We start from the raw sequence: 12,018 nt of genomic DNA, 5'->3' as shown, positions 1-12,018 counted from the left end.
CAGATCAAACCTGTCTCCTACAAGCTTGGGCTGCCTCCTACCCTTAAGATCCCCAACTACTTCCATGTCTCCCTCCTGAAGCCTGTGGTCCTGAACCGCTACACCAAGATTCCTAGTCCTGCAGTTGCCCCCAGCGGTTCATCGGAAATATTCGAGGTTAAGGAGATCCTGGACACCAAGAAAGTAGGAGGAAGAACTTTTTATTTGGTGGATTGGAGGGGGTTTGGTCCAAAAGAGAGGTCCTTGGAGCCAAAGGAGAACCTCAGTGCTCCTATCCTCCTGAAGCAGTTTCTCTCCCACCCTGGCCCCAAAAGGAGGGGGCATAAGAGGGGGGATACTGTGACACCCATGGCCGCGGACCGTCGGGATTACTCACCCCCGAAGTCTTCAGCCATGGATCAGTGAGCGCTGGCCGGCATCTCCTCTTCAGGAGATGCCTGCGCTCACTTCCGCTTCACTCTGCTGTGTCCCGTAGGGTGCGCGCGCATACTCGTGCCTGGCCTTAAAGGGCCAGCACGCACACCTGAAAAGTATGTTAAATTAGCCCATGATCACCCTGGACTATAAGAAGGGCCCTGCCCCTTCCTTCATTGCCTGAGCGTTGTTGTATTTACCCATGTTAGTCTTTGCAAATGGTCCCTTAGTGTTTTCCAGTTCCCAGTGTTCCTGTACCTGCTACCTGTATCCTGTATCCCGTGCTACCTTGTTCCTGTGCCATTGAGAGTTGGAGTCGTGTGGTACCGTATTCTATGCCTTCCGTGTTACACCGTGCCTAGTGTCTGCCTGCGCCAAGGTCCCATCCGAGACTACCATCGCTACTGTCTGAAATTACCACAGGTACCCTTATTCGAACTATAGACATTAACTTGGTGTCCTGTTGGCCAGATGCTATCCCGCTATGGCGGTACGGCTCAGTGGGTCCACACACCCTCCGTGACAATATAATTTATTGATTAACTTTTATTAGGTTTTTTTGGGGTGTAAAAGAAAAAAAACAGCAATTTCGCCACTTCTTTTGCGTCTTTAGTTTACGCCGTTTACCGTGTGGTATAAATAACATAATAACTTTATTCAGCGGGTCGTTACAATTGCGTCAATACCAAATTTAAACAGTTTTCACTTTATTTCCAAATTATATGTTTTTGTGTGTACATATTTGAAGAGCCATAACTGTTTTATTTTTCCGCCGATGCAGCTGTATGAAGGCTTTTTTTTGCGGGACAACTTGTAGAGTCAAATTAGCACCATTTTGAGTACATGTGACTTTTTGATCACTTTTTAACAAATTTTTCTGAAGGCAGGATGAACAGAAAACAGCAGTTCTAGCATTATTTTATTTTTTTACAACGTTTGCCGAGCGGATTAAATAACATAATAGCTTTAAAGTCGGGTTCGTTACGGATGCGGTGATAGCAAATATGTGTAACTTTTTTGCTTTTTTTTCTTTTCTTCATAATAAAGCATTTTGTAAAGATAAAAAGGTGTGTTTTTAATTTTTTTCACTTATTTATTTATTAATAACTTTATTCAACTTTTTTTTACTTTTTTACTAGTCCCACTGGGGGACTTCACTGTGCGATCGTCCGATCGCTTTTATAATTTTATAATACACTGCAATACTTCTGTATTGTAGTGTATTACTGCCTGTCCGTTTAGGTCATGCCAGAGGCTAGGCCTTTCATGCATCCACTACAGGCAGACCTGGGCAGTGCCGCATCTGCCATGAGGCCAGGTGAGCCGACGGCCTCAGGCGGCACCACCTACCCAAACGGGGGGGTCGGCATTTTCAGCCCGGGACGGACTGGACCGGGGGGAGGGGCCATGCAGACGCACATAGATAGCAGACGTGCTGAACGTCTGAAACACTCCTCCTCCTCTCTGACGCTGTATGCAGCCAGAGAGGAGCAAGTCTGCAGGAGGAGCGACGAGCAGCACGAGGTAAGTTCCTGCCTTTCTGGGACCGGGACCCGTGACGTGAGTATACTGCAAGGGGGAGTCTGGGCATTTTACCGACAGCAGAGGGCTCTATGGGGCTGGAATAATCCACCCCATAGAGCCCTCACATCACTATAATGGAAGGATTAGTGTAGGTGGGGGAGGGTCTGAGCGTCTGACTGACTTACTGCAGAGAGCTCTATAGGGGGGGATTCTGCCCCCCCTTTAGAGCAGTCAGTCAGATGCTCAGACCTCAGACCCCCCTAACCTTTCAGTATAGTAACTAGTCAGGGCTCTATGGTGGGGGGATAATTCCCCCCTATAGAGCCCTCTGCTGTCAGTAAAACGCCCAGACCCCCCCCCCCTTGCAGTATACTCCTGGCATTGTAGCTTTCGTGTGCTTAATTAGCATGGGAAAGCTACAAGCAGAGCTGTGACTGGTGAGTCTCACAGTCACTCCCAGTGCACACTGCATGCAGCAGCTGCGGCATTCAGTCTGACTGTGAGTCCTCTGACCAGTCACCACCCACACGCAGCAGACAGACAGGAGATACTAATAGTGCCTGTCGTTGAATAAACCCTCAACTACTACAGTTTCACAGGCATTGACTATGAAGCTTTCTATAGTGTAGTGGTTAGCTTGTCTGCCTTACATATGGAGGTTGCTGGTTCAAAGCCCAGTTGGGTTTTTTTGTTTTTTTAAAATTTATTAATATCTTACTTGTATTGGGCTTTGTTCACACTTGCATTAATATACGTTTACCTCTCTTCCGTCAGAGGAAGAGAGGATCAATACGTTAAACGGAAAGCAACGGCTCCATTAGAATTACCATTGCTTTCAATGGTAAATCTTTTGTATCAGTTGCTTTCCGTTTGTCTCCGTTCGCTAGGTTTCTGTTCTTTTGAACGGGAATAAAAGGTCTGCAGACTTCACTTTTGTTTCTTTTAAAAGCAATGGTAATTCTAATGGAGCCGTTGCTTTCCGTTTAACGTATTGATCCTCTCTTCCTCTGACGGAAGAGAGGTAAACGTATATTAATGCTAGTGTGAAAGAAGCCTTAGGGCCTGTTCACATCAGCGTTGGCTTTCCGTTCTGGGGTTCCGTCGGAGGTAACCCCGCAACGGAAAGTCAAACTGAAACCACAGCTTCCGTTTCCGTCACCATTAGCGCAGTCGACTGCGCTATTGATTCCGTCACAAAAACTGAAACCTGCCGGAATGGTGACGAACGGAAACCATTAGCAATGTTTCCGTCACCATTGATTTCAATGGTGACTGAAACGGAAGCTGTGGTTTCAGTTTGACTTTCCGTTGCGGGGTTCACCCGACGGAAACCTCCCACGGAACCCCGGAACGGAAAGCCAACGCTGATGTGAACAGGCCCTAATCCTTCCCCATAAACCTGCCCCCGCTAATTAAAATAAATATATTATATAATGTATATAGCGCTGTATCCTGTATCCGTCAGGTCAGCAGGTCCTGCAGGATCGAGCTGTTACCGATCACATCTAAGTTCATAACTTAGATGTGATCGGTAATAGGCGACCTAATGGATTCAGGTCTCAGCGCTATATACAGCTGCTCTGTATACAGGATACAAAGCAGCTGTATCTCAAAAAGTACAAATAATTTTCAATAAAAAGTAATTAAAACTTGCACCAATCGCATTAATAGATATCTTTATATATCATAGTGACATGTCCGAAGTTTTCATCGGTGGGGGACCGAGCACTGAGGCCCCCACCGATCGCTAAAACGAAGCAGCAGAAGTGCTCGGGTGAGCGCTGTGCCGCTTCATTTATGATCGACTTTCAGCCGAGTGAGCGGTGTACGGACTCCTAGACTTTCTATTGAGCCCGTACACTGCTCCAAGGAAAGCCAAACAGAATTGAAGCGGCACACCGCTCACCCGAGCACTTCTGCTGCTTCGTTTTAGCGACTAGTGGGGGGTCTCAGTGTTCGGACCCCACTGATCAAAACTTCTGACATGTCAAAAGTTTTCAAAAAAGTTGTTACACTTTAAAGGGAATGTGTTGCCAGCAAAACATGTTTTTTTTTTGTAGTTAAACAATTAGTGTGTAGGTGATTAAACATTGTTCTAATTTTTTTTATTTTTTCCACGAGTCAGGAAATATTATAAATTGGATTCAATTTATAATATTTCCCAGCTCTGGTCACTAGATGGAGCAATTCCCAAAATTGCAGCATTGCATGTGGTAAAGCAACCACATTGCTTTATGCTGCAAAATTGGGAAAAAATCCCTCGCTCTAGTGAGCTCTCAGAATCCCCCCCTCCTTTATCCTGGCTAGTGCCGGGAGAAACGAGGGGTTTGAACGGTCTAACCTCCTACACTGTGTGTCGCCATTTTTTGAGCTAACACACAGTGTAGAAGGTTTACATACACTAGTAAAACACACTGAAACACGAACATACATAGAAATCACTTACCTGCTCCAGTCGCCGCCGCTCCCTCCGGTCCGTCCGCTCCGTTTGCTGCCGCTGCTCCATGTGCACAAGTCCGGAAGCCGCGACCGGAAGTAGTAATCTTACTGCCCGGCCGCGACTTCCGGTCCACAGGAAAATGGCGCCGGACGGCGCGCATTTCAAATCGGACTGTGTGGGAGCGGCGCATGCGCCGTTCCCACACACACGACGTACACCATAGTGGATGGAACGAGCCCCGTTCGCAGTCCCTATGGGACTGGAGCTGCCGTATTCCATGTCTGTATGTGTCGTTAATCGACACATACAGAAATGGAAAAAAAAATGGCAGCCCCCATAGGGAAGAAAAAGTGTAAAAATAGAAAAAAGTAACACACAAACACACAAATAAATATAAACGTTTTTAATAAAACCCTAACATAAAACTGATATAAAAAAAAAAAAATTGGTGATACTGTTCCTTTAAAGAGAACCTTTCACCTGCCCACAGATTTGCATTTGAGTGCAGCATGTAATGGTCAGGGCTGCACAAACTCTGGGGCACTTTAAATTTTTTTTTCCTACCCTCTTTCCTTACTTAGATATTGGTGCCGTAATGTTTGGCGCCGATATTTAAATAACCCCATGAACTGCCAATGGGGCGGTAATTGGCAAGGGGGCGTGTAACATCGCTGTGACACTGTCCAATCAGCTACGGACAATGTCAACAGCAAGAGCTGGAGAGAGGAGAGCATGTGCGCGTGCACACGCTCTCACTCTTCGGCTCTCGGTAGAGAAGTACAAGACTGTGATCTCAGGTGAGAGATCAGTCTTGTCGTCCTTGTCTGCCGAGAGCTAAAGAGTGAGAGCGTGCGTGCGCGCACAGCTCCGATGCCATGAAACAGAAGAAGAAGAATTCACACTCTTCTTCTGTTCCTTAGTGGTGGCGGAGCTGCGCGCACGCGCTCTCTGTCCAGCTCTTGCTCTGAAACTGTCTGTAGTGATTGGACAGTGTCACAGCGATGTTACACGCCCCCTTGCCAATTACCTCCCCATTGACAGTTCAGGGGGTTATTTAAATATCGGGCGCCAAATATTACAGCACCGATATCTAAATAACGAAGGAGGCTAGGAAAAAAATGTAAAGTGCCCCAGAGTTTGTGCAGCCCTCCCCATTACATGCTGCACTCAGCTGTACATGTATGGGGAGGTTCTCTTTAAAAGAAAGGTGTTATAATTTTATTTTTTTATTTGATATGTTTTATTTTATGGGCCTACTTTTTCTAATTATTTTAATATGTTCCCGAAGGTAGCTATTTATTCATATGTCTGTGGGGGCAGCCAACTTTATTTTTATTTTTCATACTGCTAATTTTTGTTTTGCAGGTTCCGCTGGACCATTTGGACTACGTCGTAGATTTGTTGGACTACTTCGCTGATTTAAGCTTTTTTTCTTTTTTTTTTTATAAAATGGTTAAAGTGGATTGTGTGGAAGAGTTGTCATTTCAATAAAATAAATGTCTTTATGTCTCTGTTTTTTAATACTTCATTACCGCCTTAGTAATGGCTTCTGTCTGATTGAGAGCGTCCATTACTAAGAAGGGGCTTAGTGTTAGCCAGTAATAAGGCCATCACTAACCCCTATTATTACCTGGTACCCACCGCCACCATGAGTACCGGGAAGAGCTGGGTACGATCCAGCACCCGACCATCTGAAGTGAAGGGTACTTGGGTGGCCGCAGGCTGGTACTATCAGGCTAGGAAGGGACAAAAACCATGGCCCTTCCCACCCTGGTAATGCTAGGCTGCTGCTGCTGCTTTATTGTATCTGGCTGGCTATGAAAAATGGAGGGGATCTCACGTAATTTTTTTTTCAATTTATTTTAAAAAAATGACGAGGGGTTTCCCCAATTTTTCATAACCAGCCAGATACAATAAAGCAGCTGCAGCCTAGCATCCCCAGGGTGGGAAGGGCCACTTTTTTGGCCCTTCCCAGCCTGATAATACCAGCCTGCAGCCTAACCGTCGTTTCAGATGGCCAGGTACTGAATCCTACTCGACTCTTCCCGGTATCCCTGGCGGCAGTGGGAACCGGGGTAATAATAGGGGTTAGTGATAGCCTTTTTACTGGCTAATGCTAAGCCCCAGCCTTAGTAATTGAACGCTGTCAATCAGACAGCTGCCATTACTAAGGCCATAATAAAGTATTAAAAAAAAACACACATAAGAATTTTTCTTTATTGAAATCAAAACTCCCCCATGCAACCCTCTTTCACAATTTTTTTTTTTTTTAAAGTAGATCATTGAAGTAGTCCAATGAATCTACGACGTAGTCCAAACGGTCCAGCAGAACCCACCAAAAAAAAGTTAGCAGTATAACATTTAAAAAAAAAATTAATTTGCCACAATAGAAACTCCTGCTCCGCCGTTTGCTCTTGTAGGCCACAGCCTGGTTTAGGCCTGAGGCCTACAAGAGATCGGGAGCACGCTGATGACGTCAACTGCCCGGCACGATGACATCACTGCATCATGCCGTCCACGCCGGGCCACTGAACTCGGTTAAAAATCATAAGTCAATTAGGTAATAAAAAGGGGGCATAGAAGATGTTAAACCATTTTCAGTGTTAATGCTGCGTTGCTGATCTATGATACTAAAGTAATATAGTAAAAAGAGTTCTTTAAATCTTTTCTATACATTAAACAGCACTTTACAAATAAACAACAAATGTTTTCCCATCCGCCCGCTCGAGCAGTGATGCCCCAAGTTTTCAGCTACCTCTGGTAACTGCTCCCACTGGTGCAGCTTTATTCTGATGCAGCGCCGTGAAAAGGCGTATGCATCAGAATAAAGCCTGTTAGTGGCCACTGTGAAAAGGCGTATTGGTGGTCACTAACGTGTTAAGCACACATTCACGTACCACTTTTTTCACTAGTCAAAGGTTATGGAATAGGGACCAATAAGTCAGGAAAAATGGGAAAATATCTATAAGAATGGAAAGGAGATTTCAGTCAGTGCAAATCATCAAATGGTTCAGTTTAATATTACGCATCACTTGTACTATACCCCATTCTTGCTTCATAAAATGGGCTCAATTGAGGGTGCAAAATGCCATAGATGTCAATATCCTGTGGCTGAGTTTTTGCATATGATATGGGAATGCCCAATTATTGATTCATACTAGACAATAATAGTTCAGGAGGGGGCGATCAAGTTTGATCGTAATATACCTAGCGCTTTTGAATTGCACCGATGATTTCTTAACAGAGTTTTCACATTTTCAAATTTGGCTTATGTTGAGAATTTTACTGCTTGCTAAATTAGTAATTGCAAGAAAATGGATGGCAGACTCGTCTCCATCTGTTCTGGAAGGGAGGAGTATTGTTCTTAAAATTAGAACGTATGAAAAAATAAGATAAAAAAATATTAATCAACTTCATAAATGGGAGGGCTATAGGGTCTTTGAAACTGATGTGAGGGGGTTCTTTGTTTTTATTTTCCTTTTTTTCTTTCCTTTCTTTCTTCTGGATCTCTGTATTGTAATTGTCTGTGGTTGTAATGCAAGAATTGGTTTTAACAGTTAACTAATATATAAAATCAATAAATAAATAAAACCATATAAAAATCTATCTCCACCCAGCGTTTGGATGAGCAATGATGGAATATGTCCAACACACATGTGCTAATGGTAGCTCTATGGTATAGAGTAAAATCAGGGAGACCCATTCCGCCACACAATCTATCTTGAGTCAAAAAATATTGTTTTAATCTTGGCATAGAGGTCCCCCAGAGCTATGTTACTCTTTCTAGTCAAAGAAAGAAGGATCTCAGTAAACTTAGGAGGAGGGTTTGAGATAGATATATAATAGACGGAGCAATATATCCATCTTCAACACGTTAATCCTTCTGAACCAGGACAGTGTCAAGGTCGATCAATGTCGGAGATCTTTTTCTATGGAATGGATCATTGGTTGATAGTTTAGAGAAACACCTGTCCTGGGTCGGAAGGAACATGTACCCCTAGATATTTTATAGAGGAGGGGCGCCACTTAAAGGGAAATACTTTTCTTAAAGGATCTACCTCAGTGGAGGAAAGGTTGATATTTAAGATCTCTGATTTTTGAGAATTATCTTTAACCCCTTCATGACTGCCATAAGGCTATATACGTTCCAACTGCCGATGCCGCGTCCAGTTGTCACGTATATAGACGTTGACAGCCTGGAACGGGTTTAATGAGTGCAGTGCTGCTTCAGTGTGAGCAGCGCTGCACTCTCATGTTGGCTGGGGCTTTGAGAGCCCTGGAATACACCCCCCACTGTAGATAGCTCCATCCACAACCCCCGCAAACCCTCTGTAGATAGCGCCACCTAAGCTCCCTCCAGGATCGGAATCCCCGGCCAGCGCTCTGGCTAAGGATTCCCCTCCAAGAGGGATCCCCCACCGTCTCTCCATCCCTGCTGTAGACAGTGCCAACCCCCCTGCAGATAGCAACCCCCCGCTGTATATAGCATTGCACCCCCCCCCACACTGTACATAGTGCCACCTGAACTCCCTCTAGGAGCGGAATTCCCGGGGTCAGATTGCACTTGGACAGTGACGTTAGTGGCTCTCTTTAGGAGCGGAATCCCCAGCCGACACTCTGGTCGGGGATTCCGCTACTGGAGAAGCCCCTGGTGTCACTATCCATATATGGACAGTGACGTCAGGGGCTACTCCTGGAGCGGAATCCCGGCTCTGGCAGGGGATTCCGCTTTTAGAGTTAACCTTTGATGTCACTGTCCATATATGGACAGAGACATCAGGGGCTGAATCGCCGGCCAGAGGGATTCGCTCCTACAGGGATCTACAGTGGTGCTATTTACAGGAAGGGGTGCCATTTACAGGTGGTGGCGCTATCTGCAGGGGGGATGTTGCTATCTACAGGGGGGTGGTGCTATGTACAGGGGGTGGCACTCTGTACAGGGGTCTGGTGCTATCTACAGGGGGTGCTATATACAAGGGTTGTTGCACTATCTACATGGGCACTGTGACATTATATTGGCACTACCTACAGGCCTACAGGGGACACTGTGGCGCTATCTGCATGGGCACTGTGTGTGGCACTATCTACAGGGAGAACTGTGGCACTATGTGGGCACTGTGGCATTATTTACAGTGGGCACTATCTTGGTGGGCACTGGCACTATCTATGTGCGCAATGTGGCACTATCTACAGTGGTATTGCATCACTATCTACATGGGCAATGTGATGTTTTCAGGGGGTTGGGACAAAACTCCCCTAACAATTAAAAAGTATCCAAATAGTGGTTAAAAACGCTCAGACTGTCGGGAAATGGATTCAAATTTGAGAGACACCGATGCAAAACAGCCCTGAAAAACTGACAGTTGATCCATTGTTGACTGCCATTTTCTTCACTGTCGTGTGTATATAGCCCTCCTCACTCTCCCCTCACAGCGATCCAGGGTGATAGAGAGAGAAGACTAATTCTTACAGAGCTATACAGTATATATATATATATATATATATATATATATATATATATATATATATATATTATATATACACTACCGTTCAAAAGTTTGGGGTCACCCCGACAATTTTGTGTTTTCCATGAAAACTCACACTTATATTTATCAAATGATTTGCCAAATGACTAGAAAATATAGTCAAGACATTGACAAGGTTAGAAATAATGATTTTTATTTGAAATAATCATTTTCTCCTTCAAACTTTGCTTTCGTCAAAGAATGCTCCATTTGCAGCAATTCCAGCATTGCAGACCTTGGCATTCTAGCTGTTAGCTTGCTGAGGTAATCGGGAGAAATTTCACTCCATGCTTCCAGAAGCCCCTCCCACAAGTTGGATTGGCTTGATGGGCACTTCTTGCGTACCATACGGTCAAGCTGCTCCCGCAACTGCTCTATGGGGTTGAGATCTTGTGACTGCGCTGGCCACTCCATTACAGATAGAATAGCAGATGCCTGCTTCTTCCCTAAATAGTTCTTGCATAATTTGGAGGTGTGCTTTGGGTCATTGTCCTGTTGTAGGATGAAATTGGCTCCAATCAGGCGCTATCCACAGGGTATGGCATGGCGTTGCAAAATGGAGTGATAGCCTTCCTTATTCAAAATCCCTTTTACCTTGTACAAATCTCCCACTTTACCAGCACCAAAGCAACCCCAGACCATCACATTACCTCCACCATGCTTGACAGATGGCGTCAGGCACTCTTCCAGCATCTTTTCAGTTGTTCTGCGTCTCCCAAATGTTCTTCTGTGTGATCCAAACACCTCAAACTTCGATTCGTCTGTCCATAACACTTTTTTCCAATCTTCCTCTGTCCAATGTCTGTGTGCTTTTACCCATATTAATCTTTTCCTTTTATTAGCCAGTCTCAGATATGGCTTTTTCTTTGCCACTCTGCCCTGAAGGCCAGCATCCCGGAGTCGCCTCTTCACTGTAGACGTTGACACTGCCGTTTTGCGCGTACTATTTAATGAAGCTGGCAGTTGAGGACCTGTGAGGCATCTATTTCTCAAACTAGAGACTCTAATGTACTTGTCTTGTTGCTCAGTTGTGCAGCGGGGCCTCCCACTTCTCTTTCTACTCTGGTTAGAGCCTTTTTGTGCTGTCCTCTGAAGGGAGTAGTACACACCGTTGTAAGAAATCTTCAGTTTCTTGGCAATTTCTCGCATGGAATAGCCTTCATTTCTAAGAACAAGAATAGACTGTCGAGTTTCACATGAAAGCTCTCTTTTTCTAGCCATTTTGAGAGTTTAATCGAACCCACAAATGTAATGCTCCAGATTCTCAACTAGCTCAAAGGAAGGTCAGTTTTATAGCTCCTCTAAACAGAAAAACTATTTACAGCGGTGCTAACATAATTGCACAAGGGTTTTCAAGTGTTTTCTAATCATCCATTAGCCTTCTAACACAGTAAAGGTATGTGCACACGTAAACTGCATTTACGTCTGAAATTACGGAGCTGTTTTCAGGAGAAAACAGCTCCGTAATTTCAGACGTAATTGCTCGTCCTCGCATTTTGCGAGGCATCATTGACGGGCGTAATTTAGAGCTGTTCTTCATTGAATTCAATGAAATACGGCTCAAGTTACGTCCAAAGAAGTGTCCTGCACTTCTTTGACAAGGCAGTCATTTTACGCGTCGTCGTTTGACAGCTGTCAAACGATGACGCGTAAATTACAGGTCGTCGGCACAGTACGTCGGCAAACCCATTCAAATGAATGGGCAGATGTTTGCCGACGTATTGGAGCCGTATTTTCAGGCGTAAATCGAGGCATAATACGCCACTTTTACGCCTGAAAATAGGTCGTGTGAACCCAGCCTTAGCAAACACAATGTACCATTAGAACACTGGAGTGATGGTTGCTGGAAATGGGCCTCTGAACACCTATGTAGATATTGCATTAAAAACCAGACGTTTGCAGCTAGAATAGTCATTTACCACATTAACGATGTATAGAGTGTATTTCTGATTAATTTAATGTTATCTTCATTGAAAAAAACTATGCTTTTCTTTAAAAAAAAAAAGGAAATTTCTAAGTGACCCTAAACTTTAGAACGGTAGTGTATATATATATATATATATATATATATATATATATATATATATGTATACATACATATATATTCATATATAC

This window comes from Rhinoderma darwinii, chromosome 1 (genome assembly GCF_050947455.1).
Source record: "Rhinoderma darwinii isolate aRhiDar2 chromosome 1, aRhiDar2.hap1, whole genome shotgun sequence".
In the NCBI taxonomy this organism is placed as follows: domain Eukaryota; kingdom Metazoa; phylum Chordata; class Amphibia; order Anura; family Rhinodermatidae; genus Rhinoderma; species Rhinoderma darwinii.
The sequence above is the reverse complement of the archived record's forward strand: the minus strand, read 5'-3'. Positions refer to the sequence as shown.